The 26,889-nt window shown below is 45.1% G+C and overlaps 1 protein-coding gene across 1 annotated transcript in view; it reads right to left on the reverse strand.

Moving 5' to 3' along the window:
• The window catches only part of znrf3 (zinc and ring finger 3), a gene marked incomplete at its 3' end in the record, with an annotated part of 146,351 nt that extends 120,616 nt beyond the window's left edge, over positions 1-25,735 (reverse strand). The window contains exon 1 of the mRNA XM_080738712.1: positions 25,550-25,735. The remainder of the gene's footprint in view (positions 1-25,549) is intronic.
• Between the last annotated feature and the right edge of the window lie 1,154 nt (positions 25,736-26,889).

A 26,889-nucleotide genomic window follows, 5' to 3' on the forward strand; every position in this document is an offset into this window, starting at 1 on the left:
ACCGTATCATAAGTGCCATATAGTTTCATCGTTTGACTACTACACAATCATCAGTGTATTTTGGATTCATGTCAATTTGTGTTTTCAGATATTTAACCACTTTAACTAATTTTAATTAATTAATAAACTTGACCTTTCACTCTGTACTTAGTTTGCTCTTTTTCCCCTCTACACCAAAGTTCTTTGCCAAACTGCGAGGCGTTGTGAGCTTGTAGATCTGCTATTTTTGGCTAAAGTTCTCAGAATAAGGACACTAGAGTTCAAGTGGTTAATATAAAAAAGAAGAAGTTTCTATCACAAAAGATTTGAAGGACCCCCCTGTAGTAACTCTGAGGACCCCCTAGGGCAGTGTTTCTCAACCACTGTGCCTGGGGACCTTTGGTGTGCCCCTGAGAAGGGTCAAATGTGCCCCTTGAAACTGCTTGAAAGCCAGTATTGTATTTATCATTTTAAAAAGTTGTGTACTTGTAGATCTACTGTTTTCACTACTGTTATGCGACAGCCTTGTATGATGAAGCAGGGCTTTACTTTGCGAAGAAACATTTTAAACTTGGAGATACAAGATTTCTTCCCGACAGTGACGATATTTACACCCCCGTATTATGTTTGGTGTGCCCATAGATTCTTGGGACATGAAAAGTGTACCCATGCAGAAAAAAGGTTGAGAAACACTGCCCTAGGTGTCCCGGACCCCCTGTTCAAGAGTCCTGCCATAGTGTACAAATGTAACCAAACAGACCCTCAGGGTTTTGTACACTGTCAGAACTGTCAGAGTCAAATGAACCCTGAGGAGTGTGTGTTAAGTATACGTGCTTCTTCAAGCCAGGCTAGCTAGCCTCCTATTGGCCCAGAGTCAACGTGCAGCATTCCGCTAATCCAACAGTTGTCTGACTGCGCTCAAAGTCACCTCTGGGGAGTCCAGCCTCCAGCACCGAGCTGAGGAATCCATACAGGCTCTTCACATGCCAGGCGGCCGGATATCCTCTAGTTAAATAGGCCTCCGTAAGCCAGGGCCAAGTGTTGGCCAATTGAGGGAGGTGTGTATGTGTGTGGTGGGGGGGTAGTGCAGGGATGTCATGGGCAATGGGGGGGGGGGGGGGGGGGGGGGCAGGCTTTCGGGGTGACATCAGCATCAACTCGGGGTAAGTCGGCACGGAGAGAGCGCGGACCATTCAAAGTCCCGTAGCGCGGCGGCCCAAATCCGTTTTCCAACGGGGAGGGAGGGATCTGCGAAGCGCCGCATTCCGCGGCGGAGCTAAAGAGCAGTTGCTCCCCGTTCCTAAGCCGACCATGATCGGCCGGCGTGTCTGAAGAGCGGACGGGACGGCCCCTTTTGTGCCGGCCGTGCCAGCAGAACAAAGTGAGTTCAGGTTACTGCACTCCTGTTATTGGAAAACACTGTGTCCCTAATTATTCGGACACTGGGGCACAACATGTGCGGTCTCACATGCTGAATACTCTCCTCTAGTGGAGGACACACACACACACACACACACACACACACACACACACACACACACACACACACACACACACACACACACACACACACACACACACACACACACACACACACACACACACACACACACACACACACACACACACACACACACACACACACACACACACACACGATGAAGGGAGAGTAATGCATGGCCACAGAGCCCACGTCACCTTACGCTTGGGTGAGTATTTCCATTCTATTTCCATGTTCTACTTCTTGAAAGTGTTTGAAACTACACAAACATTTTTCAACATGGAAATGATTATGACGATTATGCAAAATAATTGCGATTACAATTGACAATTTAAGGAGATTTTAATACCTCTACAATGACAAATTGGTCACTGGTTAAATTGTCAAATGTTAGAGGCAGAAATTGTGAAAATATCCGATCTACATGCTCACAACGCGAGCCGCTGTGAGCATGTAGATTGGATATCTTTACTACCATATGAAGAACGACCAAAACCAATTCCAGCGTCCTATTCCAGCACAACCATATGGCAGGCAACCGCACATTATGCAGAAATACATAGTGCATGCTATGCTGAACGTAATCCACTTAGTGTCATCTTTTCAAAATGCATTTTCACAATAGAACCATGTTATACAGAATGTAATGCCTCAACTCTTAGTGCTCGTCAGGGTGGGGGTGGGGGTGTTCCCCAGTTAAAATATGATTATTTTGGGGGTCTGGCCTGAAAAGGTTGAGAACCACTGCCGTAGACGACTGCAAAGCAGCACGATGAATTCCGATCAAAGCGGCGGGTCCACACTCCACAGCCACGCCACGAGGCCATGATGAGCCCACACGCTCTTAATTTGAATTCTCAAGCCTTCCTGTTACCCGGGTGACTGTAGCTCAGATCTTTGCAAAACAATAATTATGATGAATGTATGTATCAGTAGCTCACCAGGCCCCTGTCTGCAAAGCTTAGCTTGAGACAGAACAAACTGACCCAAATATGCTACATGTGGTGAGTGTGTGCCCGCAGAAAATGGCTCACAGTTAGGGCTGGGGGGGCACGGCGGGAATGGCTTAAGTTAAAAGCATAATTCCTCCAAACCTCAAAAATGAGTCAAAATTAGCAATGAACCACCATGGTTTGCTCACCCAGCGAGAGCTTTGTTTGAGAAACAGACACAAGACTCCCTTTGACAGCCATTAGTAAGTATGTTGTGAAGATAAATATCCCGGGTTCGAGTCCAGTTCCCAAAGACCTTTGCTGTGTGTACTCCCCATCTCTCTCTCCCGGTTTCTTGTCTATGTCCACTATCCCCTATCAATAAAGGCAAAGAAAGCCCCCAAAAATATCTTAGACCATGGGTCTTCAACAGGGGGTCCAGGACCCCTAGGGGGTCCAGGACCCCTAGGGGGTCCTCAGAGTTACTACAGGGGGTCCTCCAAATCTTTGAGTGATTTTTATTTTTTTATATTGACCACTTGAACCCTAGTGTCCATATTCTGAGAACTGCAGATCTACAAGCTCACAACGCCTTGTGAGCTTGTAGATCGGCTATTTTTGGCAAAGAGCTTTGGTTTAGAGCGGAAAAAGAGCAGACTAAGTACAGAGTGAAAGGTCAAGTAAATGACTGTTCAAGTGGTTAGATATCTGAAAACACAAATTGACATGAATCCAAAATACACTGACGATTCACGATTGTGCTGTCAAACAATGAAACTATACGGAATCTATGAAAAGGTTGTGGGGGTCCCTGCTTCATCTCTCTCTCAACTAAGGGGTCCTTGGCCTGAAAACGTTGAAGAGCCCTGTCTTAGACGATAGCTACAAGCTCACAATGCGTCGCATCTTGTGAGCTTGTAGATCGTCTATTTTCAAAAGATCTTGTTAGACATTTTGAACTTGTGAAATGGGACATTCTGCACAATGAGTGGGCTACCTTTACTTTGGTACTTAAAGTATATTTTGATGCCAATACTTTTGCACTTTTACTCGAGTACATTTTGAATAAGGGACTTCTACTTGTAACAACAGAGTATTTCTACATCGCCGTATTGATACTTTTACTTGAGTAAAGCATGTGCGTACTTCCATCACTGATTGCCGCCGTACTCAGCGCTGTTGTGCCTTAATGGTAGACCAGCGTGTTTAATATGACTGACCAACACTTGATTTAAAAGTAGAGCAGGAACAAACAACAAAAAACACAAGAAAAACACACACAAAAAAACGACTTTACAAGCTCAATATGGGCCAATTACTGTAGTCTGGGCCGATCTGGGCCAATTAGTAAGCACTAAGGATAAAAGCAACATGGCCAAGCAGACTATGAAAAACGAGGTAAGTCTCTTAAGCGCTGGGTAGGGGGGAGTGATGCACAAGAGAATGATAGCTCTAGAACTGTCTCTCAAACCTTTTCTTTTTAACTCCTAAGCTGTAATCCTGGGTGCTACTCTCCCTCCGCCAACCTGGGGAGAGCCCTGAACTGTGTGAGCAAACCGCTTCTTATCACCTGACATGGGGGGTTCCCCTGGAAGAACGTAGCGCGTGGAAGGAACACGTTATTCCAACCATTTCCTCCATCAGGTGCCCCAGCTGGCCAGGGGGAGGCAGTATAGAGATCAGGATTACAGCATTTTCAGGGTACCTACCCTAGGGGACACGAGGAGAACATGCAAACTCCTCAAAGAAAGGCCTTTTCGCCAACCACCACCTAAGGCATGGGGCACTGATGACATGGAGGAGAGTCCACTCCCCATAACTCTGAGAGAGTACTAAAGGAACCAAGTGGACCGTAAGTCATAACCCAGTAAGCGTCCATTTGGAACCCCCTCAAGGAAGTAGGAACCCTGATGGCCTGTGGACCCCACTTTGAGAACCACTGCTCTAAAACAGGGGTTTTCAAACTTTTTTTCACTCAGGGTAACCTGGTCTGTAAATAACTTTTTCATCCACGCCCGACATCCCTGAATTACACTGTTATGTTTTAGAATCTTAAATCATATTACGCGATGTGAAATATGCACATCTTTCCACCTGAGATAAGGTAACCTACATCACAGAGAAATAACCGTTTCCATCGGAACTGACTGAAAATAACTTGAACCCCAGCATCCTTATTCTGGGGGGAAAGGTTGAACTCCAAATATAAAATGATCCTGCGGCACCCCTGGACTGGCATCACGGCACCCACTGCTCTGAAACATTCACAGTAAAATTCTGAGTGAGATTGTACAAAACTACACAATGGAACCAAAAACCTACAAATGAACCAAATTTGGTTCCATTTGAACACACTTGGGAGTAGGGCATTAACGAAAAAGTCGACTTCATCACACAAGTCGACTCCCACCAGAGAAAGTCAAAAGTCGAAGTTGGAAAAAAAAAAATTATATTGTGAAAATAGACGATCTACATGCTCACAACGCCTCGCATCGCGCGTTCACAATTTCTGCCTCTATATATTTGATAATTTGGACAATGTTTAATTTGCCATTTTAGAGGTATTAAAAAGTCCTTAAATTGGCACTTTAGAAATGTGAAGATACCCCTCTATACCCTTAAACTTCATGTTGGTTTGTTTACAGTTTAGTGAGAAAACAATGTTTCACATAAAGTTAATCATCTGGGGACCCCCCCAAAATAATTGGGGGGTCGTGTGTGATGTGATGACGTCATCAAACGATAAAGTCGACTTCAACTCAACTTTTTACAAGTCATCACAAGTCGCTAATGCCCTACTGGGGAGTTACGTATGGATAAATGAGCAGTACACTGAGGACTGTGCTGGGAAGGCCCGGCATCCATTCTGGAGGACCACATGCTCTGGGAGTGTTTACCCTGGAATGCCTGCGGCATGGCGTTTCACCCCAGAAAAGCGACAATTTTGACTCATGTCACGTGTCTGTGGGATGATAATTAAATCCAAAAGAGCTGCTTATAGGGTGGCCTGTCCCATATCTGTCATTCTTTTGTCCTCGCGCCGTCTTTCTTCTTGTCCATCTGTCCTTTCGCTCCGACCCAAGTATTCTGAGAAATCGCCGGGGCCAAGAACATCCCTTGACATGTCCAAGGACAAGTTATCATTAGTCAGCCAAGACTGTTTGAACAGACTGCCCACGCACGCACGCAGTCGCACGCGCACAGTCGCACGCGCACACACAAACGCATGTACTGACGGACAAAGAATAGCCACAACCTCACAGTCCACACACAGCCGTTCCTTTGGGAAAAAAAAAAAAAACAGGAGGATTGAAGGTTTACGGAAAGAGAAAGGGAGTATTTATCTGGTCCCAGAGGGGAGGAAGATTTGGGTTTTAAAAAAACTCAAGTGTTTTTTATTTTATTTTTCAAAAACAGAACTAACAACAAAACCCACGCAAAGTGACGCCGCCATAAACATTTTAATGCCAACACTTTCAGTAAATTTTGAATTCCGGACTTTTACTTGTAACGAAGTATTTGTATAATGCAGTATTGATACTTTTATATGCGAGTAGTACTTTTTCCACCAATGCCTAAAACAAGCGAGAGAGAGAGAGAGAGAGAGAGAGAGAGAGAGAGAGAGAGAGAGAGAGAGAGAGAACTACGGGGGAAGGAACGATCAAGAAGAGATCAACAACAACCAACAGAACAGGGTTGTGTTGACAGCCAGTAATGACAATCACTCAGCCAGTGGCGCAGGGGTTTTGATCAGCGCCGCCACCGCATTTGTCATTTCCTTCTTACGCCCCGACCGACCCGTAAACATCATGAGAGAGAGAGAGAGAGAGAGAGAGAGAGAGAGAGAGAGAGAGGCTTTCCTCCATCCTGTGTGTGTGTGTGTGTGTGTGTGTGTGTGTGTGTGTGTGTGTGTGTGTGTGTGTGTGTGTGTGTGTGTGTGTGTGTGTGTGTGTGTGTGTGTGTGTGCATGCGTGTAGAGTCCATGAGTCATCCCTGACATTCTACTCTGTCACAAATATGCGTGAGGAGCTAAAAGATGAGTAGATGGGTGGCACACAGGGGTGCATATGGCTATTATTATGAATGGCCTGCAGTTAATTGCCCTGACCTTTTTCCATAATACGCCATGATCAAAATGAGTGGGCGTGCGTGCATGTACACACGCGCCCCCTTAAAGTCAAACAAGCAGCAAGTCCATGCAAATTCCTACCGGCGGTGAATCAAATGACCATGAACATACTACAGTAGGTATCAGACATGAATCAATCTTCTGCCTTTCTTATTAAGCTCCGAGCTCCGCAGTCCGCACCGCACAGCTTAACGTGCCATGATGTGAGCAGTCTAGAGGACCGTAAATCGGCTATTTTTGTCATCTCAAACTAAGCATCAGTCCTCCTCCTGCAGTTGCTGCCAAATAATAATAATAATGTATTCATCATACAGACTACTTTCCACAGTCATTACGGCCCAGCGCCTTCATTCAAATCACACTGCTCTTTTCCGAGCACAGTGTCAGTATCGTCATTCCCTAGATCACGTTTTCTATAAAATAATTACTCTTTCTAGAGCTTGCTATTCTTTTGTTGTGCGAAAATAGCAGATCTACAAGCTCATGAACACGTTGCACTGCTCTGCAACAGCAAAAGTGTTTGTGGATGTGCTATTTTAAAAATATCTAACGAGTAATAGGTTTTACACACACACACACACACACACACACACACACACACACACACACACACACACACACACACACACACACACACACACACACACACACACACACACACACACACACACACACACACACACACACACACACCTTCCCTAGAACAAAATATTTGTGTCTGGCCCCGTTACAGATGTTGTCCAAAAATCATGCAGATCGGTACACTACACAGTATCTCTGTAGCCATTAAACGAAACGGGTATTTCTTACATTGATGCTCCTACATTTTATCATGTAAGCACCAGTTAAAGTTACTTTCCATCCCTCATATACTGTGTGCACAGTACACACCCCATAACCCACACACTGCACATAATTTCAGAGCTCATATCTTTGAACGGGTAAGGGCTAGTAAATATAATTGTAATTCTTAAACACTTTGAGCACCACAGATCAAGCACTGAACCATGTTCTATGACGATGAGCCCACGTGACCGTTTACGCCAGAGCCAATAGGAAGTGTTCTTTTAAGAACCAGACAACAAACAATATACACCGACCAGACCATACCATTACTGCCCTGACTTCACCTCCAGCCCAGGATGCACCAAGTTAAAAGGCTGACCTCTGCGTGAACTCACAAATAAATGAAGAAGAAAAAAGTGCAGGCATGTTTACTGCTCATTTAACATCAAAGGGACACATACCATGACAGAGAGAAAGAGAGAGAGAGAAAGAATGCAAATAACCTTTGGAGAGACCTGCATCAACAACCGTGTTCTGTGTAGCAGTGCAATCTAAACAAGAGCGATACTTTCCTTACAGTGTGTGTGTGTGTGTGTGTGTGTGCGTGCGTGTGTGTGTCTCTCTCTCCAAACTGTCATGGGAGCTGTCAATGAATTATCAGTCTGATGATCTTGGCGGCATTTTGAAAGGCTTCAGCGTCATGCTTGGCCCAACACACATTAAGGACGCGCACGCAGACCAAACACACACATTAGAAAGAAACTGTTCTCAAATGTTCTCAATGCACGCTAACTAGAGCTCCCACACACACACACACACACACACACACACACAAAAACACTAGAAGAACATGTATGCAAACAAAAACACACATATACATTAGAACAAAATAATTCTCAATGTTCTCAAACCACGCAAACAAACCCACAGACACACATAATAGAACATGCATGTAAACAAACCACACACACACACACACACAAAGCACATCCTCAAACCCATGTACACAAGAACATGCACAAAAAATGTTAAACCTACACACACACACACTAAAACATGCACACCATCAAAACCACACATAGCCTATTAGAACATGCTGCATGCAAACTAAAACACACACACACACACACACACACACACACACACACACACACACACACACACACACACACACACACACACACACACACACACACACACACACACACACACACACACACACACACACACACACACACACACACACACACACACACACACACACACACAGGCCCTGTATAAACTTTACAAAGAACAGAGTCGACTCTGTTCCACCTGTTGTGTACTTTAGAAAACGCCCAGCAGCGGATTAACCTATCTGCTGGAATCAGATAAGAGAAAAGAAGAAGAAGGAAAATAACCCCCCCCCCCATTCTCAATCAAAAACCTATAAATAATAATTCTAATAATAGGCGCTAACATGTTGGATCACTTTAGGGATGGGACGATATGAAAATGTCATCATCACGATTATTGTGACCCAAGAAATCGCGATTTATGATATTATCGTGATAATCAAAAACCATTATCGCAACGCGACGCATTGTGAGCTTGTAGATCTGCTATTTTTTGGCTAAGACATTTGATATAGAGTGAAAAAAAGACTGTATCAAGTGGTACCGGATATGCAGCTCGGCATATAAAAGGTGATTGATCCCAGTGCATGACGGAGGACGATATCACGATAAATTAAATCTCCACGATACGATTACTGTGAATGTTTTTTATCACGATAAACGATAATATCGCTTATCGTCCCATCCCTAATCACTTGTTTCATTGAGAACAACAGAGCAAACAGGATGTACGTGACCTTAATAACAGCCTGGTAGCTAGCTGGAAGTGAGAGCTTTGATTCCAGTACTCACATGTTTACTTAAGTAAAAGTATCAACTCTGCAATGTAGAAATAATGTGTTACAAGTAAAAGTCTGCTATTCAAAATGTAGGCTACTTCTTGAGCAAAAGTACAAAAGTATCAGCATCAATACTCTCTGCAGAATTTCCTGTTCAAGTGTTTCAGACGTATACAAATCTTTTGAAAAAAGAAGATCTACAGGCAGCAGCTCACAAGACTGTAGATCAACTATTTCCGAATGGGCAGAATGGATATAGGGTTGGAGTGTTCAATGTATGTTTTGTAATAATCAATCTACAAAGTAACTAGTAACTATAGGTTTTAAAATAAACATAGTGGATTAAAAATATTTGCCACTGAGATGCAGTGAGAGTAGAAGTCAAAGTTTTGGAAACTGGAAATACTTCAGTAGAGTACAAATACCAAAAAAATGTACTTATGTAAATACCGTCCATTTTCATACAGCCGATGTGTATGGGTTTAAAGCTGTGGTTCCCAAACTTTTCAGGTCGAGACCCAAAAGAGAGGTCTGTGACCCACATATGGGTCCCAACCCGCTGTTTGGCTAATGGCGGCTCAAGGTGCTCATGTGGCCTAGAACAGGGGTCTTCAACAGGGGGTCCGGGACCCCTAGGGGGTCCTCAGAGTTACTACAGGGGGTCCTCCAAATCTTTGTGTGATAGAAACCTTTTTTCTCCTTTTTTATATTAACCACTTGAACCCTAGCATCCATATTCTGAGAACTTTAGCCAAAAATAGCCGATCTACAAGCTCACAGAGCTTGTAGATTGGCTATTTTTGGCAAAGAGGTTTGTGTAGAGGGGAAAAAGAGCAGACCAAGTACAAAGTGAAAGGTCAAGTTTATTAAGTATTGACGGTTCAAGTGGTTAAATATCTGAAAACACAAATTGACAATCCAAAGTACACTGATGATTGTGCTGTCAAAGGATGAAACTATATGGAATCTATGAAAAGGTTGTGGGGGTCCCTACTTCATCTCTCTCTCAACTAAGGGGTCCTTGGCCTGAAAACGTTGAAGACCCCTGGCCTAGAGCACATAACAGTTGCTTCTTTTGGGATGGTTTTCGAACTTGGTTGCTTCATTTCTCTCTTCCAGAAACCATGGCAAACGCAGCTTCACCGGGGTGGAAACAAACCTTCACCCAAAGTGTTTTTATATTTTCTCACCCTCCTTGAAGCTTGGAGGCAGCGCTCACACACACACACACGCACACGCACACACACACACACACACACACACACACACACACACACACACACACACACACACACACACACACACACACACACACAGGGAACACCTCCACCTTTATTTGTACGCTGGAGCGGATTTAGCCCCGGAGGCCTCGCAATTACATCATCGCTCACAGTGTTGCAGTGCCTGACTGCCGCGCATATCAGGGGCCGGCATTACTCAGAGGAACCCTTTGAAGAGTTTGGCCCGGCCCTCTCTCCCTCTCTCCCTCCCTCCCTCCCTCCCCCCTCCCTCCAGCTTCGGCGAAAAGCCCTTTGATGTTAGCGCTGCTATGTTGCAGCGCTAGAGCTGCCGCGCTGCGCGGCCTCTCAGGCCTTGCCTTGCCTGCCTGGCCTGATCCTATCTGTTGAGAGCAGAGCACTGAGCGGTGCAACACACATTCATGTGGTTTACACACCCGCAGCCAGAGACTCCGGCAGCTATTCACTCACTCCTCCTGGCCAACACACACACGCACACACACACGCGCGCATGCACGCACACACAGGCCCCTCCCTGTTCAGGGTCCAGGGGCTGCATGAGAGGGGGGGGGGGGGGGGGCAGAGGCAGCATGGCCCCGGGGGGCTGCCTGGCCCAGCCTGCCTGCCTGCCAGGGTCTGGGGAGGTTAAAGGCAGCAGGAACACGAGAGGGTAGAGTCGTTGCTGTCGGGGAGAAAACTCTTCTCCAAATTCGTACTTTTGGTGTTTTGTTTTTTATTTGGGGGGGGTAAATGAATGCACCTACTTTTCAAAACAACAAGTAGCAGATCTGCAAGCTCAAAAAAACATGGTGCAAAGCGATGCATTTTGGGCTTATAGCTCTGCTACTTTTTCTGCTTTTTGATATTGAATCCTGAAAAGTAAGAATTTCGGACATAATGAGGTTTGAGACGATATCACAGCAAGCTTCTATAACGTGGTTGTCGGGTGGAAACCTTGTATCTCCAAGTTTCAAATCTGTATGTTCTTTCGCAAAGTAAAGGCCTGCTTCATTGTACAAGGCTGTCACACAAAAGTAGTGAAAACAGCAGACTGTTTTCGGCTGTTTTCACTAATTTAAATCATTTATAAAATGAAAAATGCAAAACGAACGGTTTTGGACATACAAGGTTTTCATCCGACAATGACGATAAGCGTAAGTTGTTCTCAACACTTTCTTTCATGTCAAGGACCCCCCACATTGATTATATTTCGTATTTGGCCGCAGACCCCTCTTTGCTCTTTGAAAAGAACATACTTGTCTGAAAATATATTTCATTCAACAGGGAGAACCACTGTTCCGGCGCCACAGTGCAGGTATGCTAACAAACACGACGGCGTGGCGGCACGTGGAATCTTTAAGTGGAAAAGGCCGGGCCGGGCCACATGGCAGCCGCCGGGACTGTAAGAGTCGCGTCAAAAAAGTCGAGTCTAAACATGTGCCGTGTGCTTAACAAGCTAGGTGCCTCTTATATACCTATACAAAGAAGGATTGAACTTGTCTCTCACTCCGGCTCATCCTACATGAAACGTGCCGTCCTGCAACAACAACAAAAAAATACTGTTTTTACAAACTCTTGACAGAATATTCTCGGTCGTCGGGTGGAAACCTCACATGTCCACTCCAAAACTGTTGACTTTGCAGGATTCAAGTTCAAAAACAGTGAAAAGTAGCAGAATCACAAGTTTGAGTTTTTTTTTTGTGTGTGACGCTGTTACAGGCGTGGACAATAACGGTTGGCCAACTGCCAGTGGCAAGTAAATTAAACATCCGGGCAAGTGGAGTTTGCTTTCAAGTAGGGGTGGGCGATATGGTGATAGATATCGTTGAGACGATACACTGTCTTCACGATATGCCTTTTCAGAGATATTGTATATATTGTGATACACTGAGGGAGCCTTATTTAAAAATCCTGTTGAATTGTTAATACAGAGATTCACTGCAGAATTCATTTAAACCTGCATTTTTTGTCTAAATCAGTATTACTCAAACTTTCAAATGTCAAGGTCTCCCCTTAACTCCCAAAAGAGAGTCCCTGGACCCTATAGAGGACCACTTTTTGTTACCTTGTAATGTAGGTGGTTGTACTGTTAAGTCACTAGAAAAATAACCATAAAGACCAACATGAAAAAGAATCGTGATGAGATTGTGTATCGTGATACAGCTTAGGAAAATATCACGATATTGTATTTTTCCATATCGCCCACCCCTACTTTCAAGTTGCCCGACGTGGCAATGTTACGATGGGGCGTTCATTGACAGGGAAGAAAACCCCTTCACACCCGTGTGAAGTGAGCAGTGCTCCTTTCGCACTACATATACTGATATCCTGTGACGTCATGTCAGGTGTAGTTATTACCCCGCCATGGGAAAACCCTTGGAAAAACACATGGTGCAAAAAAAACGCAAAGCCACGTATAGGAGCAGTTAGCACCGCTCAACAAAAACCCACACAAAAAGTTAGAATATAGAGATGGGGATAGTTTCAAGCCCGACGATGACGATATATTCCTTAAATAAACATGTTTTTTCCCAGATCGTTGTCAATATCCACCACACAGGAGGAGGCGCACAACAACACAGAAGAAAGACATCCTTTTTTTTCTTCTTCTTTCTTCCCTTTTCTAAAACTAGGACACCACCATTCCCTTGGAAGGAGGCATAGCGTAGAGTAGAGTAGGCGTAGGTGATTTATCCTCAGTGTGTACCCAGGGGAACTATGTGGCACCGTGCCAGAGGAAGGAGGGGACTAAAGAACATGAAGCGTAGCAGAGATAACCTAGTGTCTGTTGTCTTCTGACCGACCCAGCCCACTTCATCATCATGCCTCTGGCTGGCCCCATTGTGTTAGTAGTTAGAGCACTGGTTCCCAAACACTGGCTCGGGGACTAGGGATGGGACGCTATGAAGATTTTCATTCATATCAATAATCACAGTACGAAATAGCGATACTTATCGCGATAATAAAAATATCCCCCCAACATCCATTATACTGGTGGCGGAATGTTTAAAAAAGAAAAATAAGAAAATAGCAAGATCTGCAAGCTCACAACGCATTGCAATGCTCTACCACAGACATTTGGTATAAAGTGAATATATATATAGATTTTTTTTAAAGTAAAAAAATAGAGCAAATTTTTATTTATTTATATTTTTTATGTAATTTCCGTAAATAAATAGGGTTAAGAAGTAGTTTGGGTCCCGGGAAAACATCTAGTACATTTCTCTTTTGTTTAGAAGTAAATGGTTAAATTTTTTACAACAAAATAATCTTTGCTTTTCTGGAGGTTTCTGGGAGGTGCATGTGAACGTGGGGGGGGGGGGGGGGGGGGGGGGGTCTGGGTTGTCCCCATCTGGCACCCCTGTAAATGACCCTTGCCACGGTTGCGTGGGAATCCATTAGAGGAAACAATGGTTGGAGGGGGGGAGAGAAATGGAAGGGATTTTGACAGAGGATCTGTCAGGTTCTGTAGCACCAGTAACAATTTAGGCCTAGAATTATTGAATGCTTTAACCAGTGAAAAATAGCAGATATAGAAGCTCACAGCGCCGCGCTGCAAGCTTGTAGATCTGCTATTTTTGAAAAAAAGTCGTGAAAATGTGTGCACATCTTTGAATATATGCATTTTCAAAGCGAACGTTTGTAACTCAAATTTTGCTTCTGGGGTGGTCCCTGGAACTAAATATTTTGAGATGGGGGTCCGTGGCCAAATACATACCCAGTTAAAATATAATTATTTTGGGGGTCGCGGCCTGAAAAGGTTGAGAACCACTGGACTAGGAGCTTAATTGCTGTTTTCAAACTGAGACATGGTTGCATCGGGTTGAGGGAAGTCATGAAAGATCACTGTAATAAGGGGAACCTGAATAACAATGAGCTGATACAAATGGCTGCTAGGGTAAATGAGCATAAATCATTGTACAGGTGGGTCCAAGTGCTCCAATTCTGTCGGAGGCGGTTGTCAAAATGGGAACCCCCCCAGGGGTCCGTGGGTTCCAGGGGGGTCCCCGGCCCACCGGTCATTGGCATGAGCATGTTAGAGTAGTCAATATAGCATGAGTGGTTCTCAACCTGTGGGTCGGGACCCCCAGGGGGGTCCCCAAATTATTTTGAGGGGTCCCCAGATGATTAAATTGATGTGCAACATTGTTTTCTCACTCAACAGTAAACAAACCAACATTTCCAAAGTGATAATTTAAGGACTTTTTAATATAACCTCTAATATGGCAAATTAAACATTGACAACGCCTCGCGTGAGCATGTAGATCTGCTATTTTCACAATATGACTGTTATACAAAATCTAATGCCTCAACTCACCGCCTCAGCGCAACGCGTTGTGAGCACGTAGATCTGCTATTTTCACAATAGAACTGTGTTATACAAAATGTAATGCCTCAACTCTTAGTGCTCGTCAGGGTAGGGGGGTCCCCAGTTAAAATATGATTATTTGGGGGGCCGCGGCCTGAAAAGGTTGAGAACCACTGATATAGCGTCACTTAATCCATTCATCTGTTGGCTATTCAAAAAGAGCAGATCTTGACATGAAGAGGTTTGAGAAGCGCTGCTCTAGTTAACATTAACAGTGCAACATTTAGATACATTGTTAAGGCGATGATAAAAGGTTTTCAGACACATATGAGGGTTGATAATTATGTAATGATGTACACAAAAGAGGGGACTTTGAGCCTTGTGTTCTTGAACTTGGTTGAGTGGGACAGATCTCTGATAAGACCTCTCCTTTGATGTGTGTGTGTGTGTGTGTGTGTGTGTGTGTGTGTGTATGTGTGTATTATACTTGTGACGACCTTTATGTCCCCACAAGTAGAAATAGCAGAATTTGAGAAACAGACACTGTTTGTGGGGACAAGTTTCTTTATTCGTCATGAGATAAACGGTTGTTTTTTATTAAAAAGTTAGATTTACCCAGAAATATATATTAGGGTTACAATTAGCAAAAAAAGGATTCAGAATGGGGTTCGGATTACGATTAGGTGTGTAGAGCATTGGTTCTCAAAGTGGGGTCCGTGTTTGTTTTTAACACAAATCTATTCTCTTGGCACGATCGATTAATGAACTTTTTCTTTAAGTGAAATTAGCCGTGTGTGTGTGCGCGTGCGCAAGATACAAAGGGGGCAAGCAGGAAAGGTATACTGGGATGCATTGCCTATAGGCCTCTATCTCTGTCAGAAACAAGGAAAAGCAAGGATGTGTCAGGATTTGTCAAGGATTTCTTTGGTCACAATAATCATGATATGACATTTTCATATGGTGCCATCCCTAGTCAGTGCACAGGAAAAGGGGGACCGGACTGGACCAGCACACTGGGGGGGCGGCATAGCTCAGGGGTAGAGAAACTGGTATTAGAGCACGAAGGGTATAAATCCCGAAGGGTTCCCAGTTTGAATCCGGGCTCCCCCTGAGTTAATGTCGAAGGGTCCTTGGGCAAGACTCTGAACCCCTAATTGCCTCCGGTGAGTAGGTTGGTGCCTTGCATGGCTTCCTCCGCCACCGGTGTATGAATGTGTGTGTGAATGGGTGAATGTAATGCACAATCTATGTAAAGCGCTTTGGATTAAAAGCGCTATATAAATGCACCATTTACCATTTACCACTGCTACCTACTCTAGTCTGTCTATTGCAGGGGTTCCCAAACCTTTTTGTCTCAGGGCACTCCATGAATAATTTTTGTTGACGGTTGGAAACCTTGTATGTCCAAAACCGTTTTGTATTTATCATCTATAAAATGTAGTTAACTAGTGAAAACAGCAGATCTACAAGCACACAATGCGAGGCGTTGTGTGCTTGTAGATCGGCTGTTTTCACTAGTTTTGTGCGACGGTCTTGTATGCTGAAGCAGGGCTTAGCTTTACCAAAATACGTACACATTTGAAACTTGGAGCTACGAGGTTTCTGCCCGACAGTGACGATATTTTAGTGATTTTGTTGCAAGGAAAATGTTGAGATAATAGCCATTCTGGTTAGAACTGACTGAAAATAACGTTGTACTTCAAGTTTAAAATGATACTAAATATTGTTTTATTTAAGTGTCCAAATAAATTCCAAATATTTATCAAATTATCTCGCGGCACCCCTGGACTGCCGTCACGGCACCCCAGGGTGCCCCGTCGTCACCCACTTTGAAAACCCCTGCTCTAGTCTGTCTATTGGCCTAAAGAATAGGTAACAAAAGGGGGCTGGCGTTGTGGCCTTCCACAGTTAGTCAGCACATTCCTGACTGACAACAAAGCATGCCTCTGCCTGGATGAGCCAATGTGAGCATTGTCATTTCATAACCCTCTGCCCCCTCAGGGCTTTGTTTTCCAGACCTTCTGTGTCCGTGGATAGAAATGTGGGTTGAGGAGGATGGACTGAACCTTTTATCACTTCTTCATCAAATATAGATGGTCTTTTTTTCCACCCTCAATGTGAAGAACAAAAGAAGAAAAGGAAAAACTAAAAACGCCGATATATCATCCGACTCCTTTTGAAAAGCAACCACGTTTCAGAAAAACAAACAAAACACACACACACACACACACACACACACACACTTTCCATGTCAAAGCATCAGTGTTTGCTACTGTCACACACATCACACGGCCTGTCATCCACATGTGGCTCTCAGCACATACTAGGTAGGCACTAAGCACAGCCCCGGGCCAAGGACGGCATCCACATTTCCACACTGCAAGAGCATAAAAGAAACATTACATGAGACCTTCATACAAAATGAGCTCAGACATGAATTCATCGATAGCGCCGGTTCAAGGGAGAGAGCAACGGCAGGGGGAGATGATGGCTCCCCCGGGCCGGGAGAGACCATGCAGGGACCCCCGGCGAGACCCCGAAAACAGTGCCATGGCCGATCGGCCCTAATGTCTCATATCTCACAACACTCATATGAGAGTGTATGCCTCGCCCCACTCGTCCCACTGTAAGGTAATTGACTGAATGAATATTTTATTAGACAAAAATGTAGTACAGCCAAAACACCCTGCCTAAAAGGATTGGAACACACCAAAAAGGTCCTTGCGGTCCTGTTTCTGTTGGGGTCCTTCAATAGCTACTGTACTGTGCCTGATGCCTGGTTTATACTTGGTTGAACTTGCGCAGGACAAACGCATTGCGAGCTTGAAGATCAGCTATATTTGGTATGCGACACTGGCACGCAAGTAACTGGTATAAACTTCTCCGTCAGGTGGAAACTTCATATGTCCAAAACGGCTACTGTTGTTCAGGATTCAAATTCAAAAGTAGCAGAAAGCAACAAAAGTTAAAATATGGAGATAAGAGGTTTCTGGAGCGTCGCTAGTAGAGAAGTGCGTGCCATCCAAGGAGTGCGTGTGCAAAGTTTGGCATGGATAGGGGCAACAGTGCCGGAGATAAGAGAAGGGCAAAAGTGTGACGTGACGGACAGGCGGACAGACAGTGGTGGACAGACGGTGGAGCTTTTCATAGTAACTTGCGGTCGCAATAATTTATATATTATTTATTTGTATTATTGGTACTGGTATCATTCATCAGTCATTTCCTTATTAATTATATTTTAGTTATTCACATCTGCCCTTGTTTACGTTCAAAGTTCAATGCCTGAAAAATACAATTATCTGTATGACAAATAACATTCCGTGATGGTGACAGCCCTAGCAGAGAGCCATATGGGCAGGGGAATAAAACAAGGACTGCACTGGTTTGTGAGAAAGTGTCGGCACATTAAAAGGAAGTTAGGACAGGTGCAAGGAAGTCCAACAGGAAACGTGTGTTTGGTTGTTCAACGTTTTACACTTTTCAGAGGGTATGGGGGCAATCATTACACCTCAACTGTGCCATGCCAAACATTTAAACGCAATTAGCGATTTGGCCCGATGCATTAGTACTGCGTGCTCGTTAGGAAAAGGAATCCTTGAAGTCATTCACATGCACTGTAGGACGCGTGACAATTTTTGCATCAAAGGACCAGACAGAAAGGGAGGGGGGGGGGGGGGGACAGAGAAAGAGAGAGAAAAACAGTTTAGTCTGTTCTATTCCGAAAAGGGGAGAAACGCAGCCTCAAATTACTTTGGCTGGGACATGAAAGTCTAGCGGGGTGGCGGTTAAGAGACGATAGCACTTAAAATACAGCTGCGACCGCGGAGCCAATAAATGGAAAAAAGTAGGCGAGCAGTACTTTTAACCTTTTAAACCAGCGTTTTTGTGTACTGCTACTGTTGCTTTGGTGCTGGGAGTGGCCCGGGTCCCTGGTACCTCCCGTCTGGGACCGGCCCATTATGGCCTCTCGGGGTTTCCAGCCTGTGGTGAGAGAGCGCGCTGGATCCCTCAACCACTAAAGCTCTCATTATAGTCTAAATGCAGCCCGACACAACCTCTGCCAGCTCCAAGGTAGGAGCTCCAGCAATGAGTCTCATCGTTGTCTCCTCTCTCTCTCTCTCCATTCCAATTCCAAATTCCCAGTTTGCCACTAAGAGTTCAAAACACTATATCGTCGTTGTCGGGTGGAAACCTTGTATGTCCAAAACCGTTCGTTTTGTATTTATTATCTAAAAAATTAACTAAGCTAGTGAGGCGTTGTGTGCTTGTAGATCGGCTGTTTTCACTAGTTTTGTGCGACGGCCTTGTATGATGAAGCAGGGCTTTGCTTTGCGAAAAAGCATACACATTTGAAACTTGGAGATACAATACAAGGTTTGTGCCCGACAGTGACAATAATATTGTCATACTTCCTTGACTGGGGTCCCCCAGGGGTCTGTACTTGGTCCCCTACTTCCACCCCCCCCCCACCACCACCAAATCTCTTCACCAATTTTTTTCACAGAATATTCACCTATGATGACATGGTGCCAAGAATAGGGACGGCTGGGTACATCATATCGCTAAAAAGGATAGATTTTCAAGCAGGTCATCGCAGCACCAGTATCAGGTATTTTGTGCATGTGTGTAGGTGTATGTGTCAAGGGTGGAAGAGAAGGCTGGTGTTGGGAAAAGGGCTTGGCAGACTATGGCCTCTTTTTTTCCCCCCTTCTTTTTTACATTTATTTTAGAGCATTGGTTCTCAAAGTCGGATCCGGGGGCCCCCAAGAGTCCTTGGGGAGTTACCTGGGGGTCCCCAGAAAAATTATATAGTGTCATTTTAACCATAATGTATACGTCGGCTATTAAAAAATAGCTCACTATGAGCTTGTAGATCTGCTTTTTTTAAGTAAAATGTGAACATTACATTTCTGCAAATCTTTGAATATATTATAATCTTTTAAAGCGAAACATTAAAGCGAAACATTTTTATTCGAATCTTAGATTGGTCCCTGGCACAAAAGTACGGTAGTTTTGAGATGATGATGATGGGCGGTCCGCTGCCAAATATATAGTTAATTATCAATTTGGGGGTCCTTGACACGAGACCACTTGATTCAGAGGATGCTCCTGGGTTGGAGGTAGGCTTAAATCCACACTAGCTCTCTAGTCTCTGGGGTTCTGGGCTGACGGCGCTCTCTTTAGTTCCATCTGGTCCCCTCGGTGCCCTCTGCCACGTCCCCGCCTTGGCTCCGCTGCTCGCGCGCTGACAGCCACGGCACCGCTGGAAATCAGAGGCAGATGTGCGCCCGCCCGTGCAACGCAATCGCGACTGAGGCTGCTGCTCATCCTCGCTACAGGAAAAGACGACTCGGCGTCAGGAGGAGAGACAAAGGGGGAATGATGAGCAGCAGATGCGTTCGCCTCCGCGTGACGGCTGTCCACAATCAGGGGGCGGTGCGTGCGATGTCAATAACAGGCACACATTGGTGACAACAGTGTGTGTGTGTGTGTGTGTGTGTGTGTGTGTGTGTGTGTGTGTGTGTGTGTGTGTGTGTGTGTGTGTGTGTGTGTGTGTGTGTGTGTGTGTGTGTGTGTGTGTGTGTGTGTGTGTGAGAGAGAGAAAAGTTTCACGATTAGCCTTTGGACAGGACTACATAGCCATCCCAGAAAAACAACATTGAAGAAAGAGTGCCTCCTATGTTGTGAACAGAAGAGAAATCATCATTTACACCTAACACACATCGGGAATGGTGCGGTCATACCATTACGGCACTGTGTCACTCTCTACTTACGTCAACAACACCACCACCACTGGGACTTGCATGTTGCTGACGTTTATAAAAAATCCCACACCAGCAGAAATGCAAGCATCAAGGCCACACCAGGAAGATGCACTGAGGGAATAATGCACTGGCTGGACTATCAGATAGCCTCCATGCTAGCGAGCCTACACAGTTACGGGTCCACTTGGTTCCATTTGTACACTACTCAGATTGAAATTAACACCATGGATTTTACTGTGCAGGCAACGGGTGGAGTGCTCTAAATACACTCTTAAAGATGTCTTTGGGACTGCCAGCTCAACTCCACATAGTTTCGCAGCGTGACAGGATGATTTAAGGAGACATTGATTACTTTGCCATTATGTAGTTAAATTGGAACAATCAGTGCCTGGCTTGAGAAGCCTCGGGTTTGGCAACATGGGCAAATCCTAGTCATCGCGCTTCTCCCCTTTGCGCAGAGCAAGTAGCAAATTGACTTAATTTATTATTTTTGGCCATGGCCGTGTGTGTGCCATTTTTCGCACTCCTCCTCGGGCAGGGCTGAATGAGCGCTCGCTTCAGGGAATTAAGTCAGGGGTGTGGGAGTGTGCGAGTGGTGACGGTGGTTACCTCTTTGCTCAGGAGCCCTGCCAAGCCCCCCCTAATAAGCCAAGCCCCCACCTCTCTCTCGATATTTCAACCCCTACCTGCTGAGGTCTGGCTACTACTGTACATACGAGGTAAAAGGCAACCCCCTTGGGGTCCTTGTTCAAACAGCAGGAAGAGGGCTACAAGCCCTCGTAAACCTCAGCCAGGCCAAATCAAGGTCTCCGTCCACTGCGTCCAGTGAATGATAGAATTGTTCATGAGTTCGGTGAACGCAGGCTGCAAACCTCAAAGCAGTGCAGTTGTTACACAGGGTGCTGTTGGGAAACGCAACACACCAGTGTTCAAGTTCACTTCGACACAGTGCAATTCCTCAACTTAACCAAACCACCACCATAACTTCCCCTGATTTCACAAATGTGGATTAGGGATGGGACGATATGAAAATGTCATAACACGATTATTGTGACAAAAGAAATCGCGATTTACGATATTATCCTGATAATCAAAATCCATTATCCTGTGCGGAACATTTGCCAAAAAATAGCAGATCTACAAGCTCACAACGCGTCGCAACGCTTGTAGATCGGCTATTTTTTGGCAAAGACATTTGATAGAGAGTGAAAAAAACACATAGGTAGGTATATTATAAGTACCTTTTAGCAATTATAGTCAGTGGTACCGGACATGCAGCTCGGCAAATAAAAGGCGAATTGATCCCAGTGCATGACAGAGGACGATATTACGATAAATGAAATCTGAGTGTTTTTTATCACAATAAACGATAATATCGCTTATCGTCCCATCCCTAATTTGGATTTGCCAATGGGGCGATTTGTTCAACGTTAGGCAAGCTATAGGGCCTTATCATCCTTCCTCCATTTCAGCTTTCATAAATCTTCCATAAACACACAGGAAACTCCAGACAGTGTGCCGTGCTGGTCAAACTGTCCCTCATTATAGCTCAACAAAATATAAGCTGCCTCTGAGTGGTCTGAAGCTATGTTAGCAAAGAAAGCAAACCTAAATAGATGTGGTTTTCAATGTAAAGCTGAGGTCTAACATTTCTTTGTGGTTAGCGTGTGGCGCCAAATGGCCATTGCTATGTATAAATAAACAGGGGCAATTTAGGTACAGAATATCCCCATCTTTGATCCCCACAATTTTCCTCCTTTCAAAATGATAATTGCCTGTATAGTGTATACAAGGAAAACAAAATGTGTATATCCATTGTTTGTGTAGCAGGTATCATTGTATTGCAACGTCTGTTCACTGTTCAGGTCATGGCCAGCGTCCGAAGTGGGCCGGTTCTGGAGAACTGCCTGTCAGACCAACTTCACACTCGACAACAATGCACTCATTTGGTTCCTCAACAATACGCCCGTCAAGTGTGAAGTCGATCAGATGAACAGCTCTCTGGGGACGCGAGAAAGAAAAGGCAGACGCAGACATACAGAGACTCCTGGAATGTATAGTTCATTTTGATGTCATCATGTGTGCCTATTATCTTTCAAGCATTCAATCTTTCAGAGCTGAACTAGATTGGATGCTAGCGTGCGAAGACAGGAATACAAATGCATGGCTGGGGTGTTGTTGACACCATTGAACATGGGAGGTTTATGACTATGCTATTATGCACTTGACATTTTTGGTCATGTGTTTGCCGGTATGCAAGCTAGCTAAAGCTACATCCATCCACCACTGCCGAAGTGAGATATTTTGGATTCCACTTTGCGTATACACAATATTTGAACCCCCCTACAGGCCAGTCCTCCCTCCAGTGACTGTCACAGCCTGGATCAGGGGTGGGAACCTTTGATGATGGACAGGGCCACTATATTTTCACAATGCATACACAATGCCACAATGCATACAGTCAAAATTGCCAAAAAGCCAAAAACTTTATGAACTTAAATACAAATGCATTGTGCATAAAAAAGACTAGTACTAGTCATTAAGCTACTAAAATAGACTGAAGTAATTAAAGCGGGTCATGTTTGCATGTTTGGAATTGTAAGAGCTGAAACAATAATATATCAGTATTCAGATATCAACCTGCGGGCCACATTAAGTGAAGGTGAGGGCCCCATGTGGCCCCCGGGCCGCCTGTTGCCCATGTATGGCCTGGATAAACACACCGTTCAAACGGGGCGATAGTCTGGACACTCGAAACGCTCGTTTGATAATACAGACCTCGTCCTTCAAAAGAACTTCTCTATTTTAAGGAGCTCCCCCGCACAGTCCCCATGCATGCCATGATGACAACACAGCTTCAAGAGGGGTTAGCGGGGTCCGATCCTACCATCTCTCAACAGACAAACAGTGACTCGGTCTCGGAACGCTTTAAGATGTACTTCACACACTAGTTTGCATCCAATCCATCACAAAAAGGAAGGATTTGTTGGACCCTATTAGTCCTCCACTCCATAAGCTGGGACACACACACATACACACACACACACACACACACACACACACACACGGACACGTGAAATAAGAGCAGCGGGTCTCAAACTTTGTTAAATTCAAGGACACCCATGACTCTTAGAGTTACAGACCTCTGACGGATCCATTTAGAACCCCCTCAAGGAAACCTGAGGGTCCCTGGACCCCACTTTGACAACCACTGAAATAGAACACAACAGTCCCCACACCAGCTCAAACAAGCACTGTGTATTACTAGGTCCTGCTACACAAGTCTCTTGCGAATAGATGGAATTTGTCAGATTGTTACAACTTAAGGTAGTCTAAAATCACCGGTTCTCAACATTGGGGTTCAGGGGGTCCCTGAGGGGGCTTCCAGGTGGTCCCACCCAGCTAAGTGATTAATAGTTAGGAACCAAATGGACCCCTTGTGGATTTGTAACTACCAAGTATGGATCCATGTGGTTCCATTTGTACACCCAGAGTACAGTGCAGACTGGGTCCCTGAGACTGATACAAAAATGCATATCAAACTGGGGTCTAAAATGCATATCAAACTGGGGTCCAAGAATGTAAAAAGGTTGATAATATCACGGGTGTAAATGAATGATCCAACACTTGAAGATGAGCCATTGTGTGTAGCCGAGGAGGGCTACACAGTACACAGCACCCGGGCCACAACGCGGCGCATGTCGGCGGGACATGTGCGGTGTGCACGCTGTTACAGGAGCAGAGAACCGCAGAGAACATTTTAAAAATGCATCCGACTCGACTAGTCTAGGGGAGATGTGTTCTACAGAGCCAGCTCGCGTGCACGCATACGGTATAGGGCGAACTATTCCCAAAAAATATAAACATTTTTTAACGAAATCATACGCTTCCAAAAGCCTCCTATAACTGGCTGGTGGTAGCCTGCTGGGATCTTGTGAAACGCGCACATTTATCATGCAGAAGTTGGCCAACTTTTTTTGAAGATGAAGTGCATTTTCAAAGTTTCGAAGAGTTTCCTATATGATCGCATCACGTTGCCAATGGCTGAAAACGGCGTCGTGGTTGTTGTTGTTTTGCCAGCTCTAGATCTGAGCCCCCCAGACATCAACAAAACAACCTGCAAGAGCATGTTTCTCCTCCTGTGTGAATGAATTCCACAAGATAGAAGCCATCTTGTGACCGCAGTACCATCCTCCTCACTACACACAGCCTACATACACCCATCAACTCCGGTCACCCCCACCCACCCACATTGGGGGGAAAAAAGAAAAACTTTGAATCCAGGGAAGCAGCAGCCTGCAAGGCATTGGTTCTCAAAGTGGGGTCCGGGGACCCCCAGGGGTCCTTGTCGGGGAGTTCCAGGGGGTCCCCCAGCCAAATCATAGATATATAGAAGCCTACTGGACCCTTATGGGTCTGTAACGCTGAGATCTCAGGAGTTAAATGATTGATTTTACAATACAAATAGGGATCCCGGGATAGAAATGCCATTACATGGGGGTCCGTGGCCATGTAATGCATGTAAAACTGGGGGTCCTTGGAACTAAAATGGCTGAGAATCACTGCTTCAGCCATAGCCAGGCATATCTTTTTTAAATGGGGGTCCGCAGGCTACTACTGTACTAAGTGTCAATTTGGGGGTCCTCTCGACACGAAAAAGTTTGAGAACCACTGCGTAAAGGCTTCTTGAGTGTCCCACCACTTCAGAAGTGTCAGAACACACAAACAACAACAACAGCCCTTGTTTTCTGACAGTGTATTCCCAAGCAGCAGCAGCAGAGTAGAAGAAGCAAGAGTTGTTATAGAGCAGTGTTTTCTCAAACTTTCACATTTCAAGGTCCCCCCCTTAACTCTGACAGTGTACAAATGGAACCAAATGGTCCATTTGGTTCCATTTGTAGCCTACACTGTCAGAGTTACAGACTTGTATGGGTCACATTTAGACCCTCCTAAAGGAACCCACAGAGTCCCTCCTGGAATCCACTTTGAGAACCACTGTTACCAGAGTTTACATACTTGAACGATCTCCCCCTCCGCGCTGATCGTGGCTCCAGCCCTGGAGAAGCGCCCCTGCAAGCCGGTGGTGTAGGTGGTGTAATCTCCATTGGGACTGGACTCGAACAGAACCACCTCCACGAAGGCGGTGTCCTTGGCGAACACGGTCCCGGTCAGCGAGCTGGTGACCACGAAGATCACCAGCACCACGGAGGAGTCCACGCAGGGCAGCACGCCGCCGACACCGCCGCCGCCGCCGACACCGCCGCTCCGATCCGAGGCGCCCCTTCTCCTTGTCGGCGAAATCATCATCATCTTGCCGGTTGTTGTTGGATCTGCTGCGCCGATCGGAACATAATTATTCCAAAAGGTGGTGGTTGTTGGTTGGGGGTTTTGATTTTTTTTAGTGGTGGTGTCGTTGGTTTTGTTTTTGTTGAGCAAGAAAAAGCGAAGGAAAAGAAGAGAAGAGGTGGTGGTTGGGGGGGACGGACGAAAATGTAAAAATGTTGTTGGCGTTGAGATGCGAGCCGATTCAAAGCGCTGCTGCTGCGTCAAAAGGAGCCGTGGAAGTCCGGGAATATTGTGCAATAAAAAGAAAAGCACAGCGCTGCCTTTCCTTGGGTTTGAAGCGTGTTTATTTCACCACCGACTGACTGCAGCCCAGCGCGTCAGTTACACTGCTGCTAACGCTCTCTCTCTCTCACTCCCCCCGCTACAAAGCGGATCTCCTTTGATCTCCAAACACGTGATTTTTTTTTTAGGATTTTTTTTCTCTCCCTCTCTGCTCTCTCTCTCTCTCTCTCTCTCTCTCTCTCTCGCTCACTCTCTCTCCTTCTCCTTAGCTCTCTCAAGCTCTCTCTCTCCCTAACTCTCTCTCTTCCTCTCCCCCCCCCCCCCCCCCCCCTCTCTCTCTCTCTCTCTCTCTCTCTCTCTCTCTCTAAAGGGTTATCCCCACCCACCAGTCTTTTGTGACCCTCCTCTCCTTTGCACTCCCCACTCTCAAGTGCCAGCACTCAGTTAAGGAGGCACGGCGTTGTCATTGACTAAACACTGTAAAAAAAAAAAAAAAAAAAAAACATAAACTGTGTAAAAGTCACATTAATTTGTCTGTACAAAATGTCATTTTGGACCCTGTCTTTAATTTTACTCGCTGAGTTAAATGGACACGGACTTAGCTGAACAGGTTATCTTATCAATATAATGTGCAAGAAATTAAATACAATTATTCCCTGGTGATGTTTTGATTTCGAGTTACCGGTAGTTTAATTTGATAGGGTTGCGGTCAGAGCTATTGTTACCATTTAAGTGTGGATTCGATTTCGTATAAACTCTAGGCTAATTTTGTACACTTTATGACATAG

Source organism: Nannobrachium achirus, assembly GCF_963921795.1.
Source record: "Nannobrachium achirus genome assembly, chromosome: 12".
Lineage (NCBI taxonomy): Eukaryota > Metazoa > Chordata > Actinopteri > Myctophiformes > Myctophidae > Nannobrachium > Nannobrachium achirus.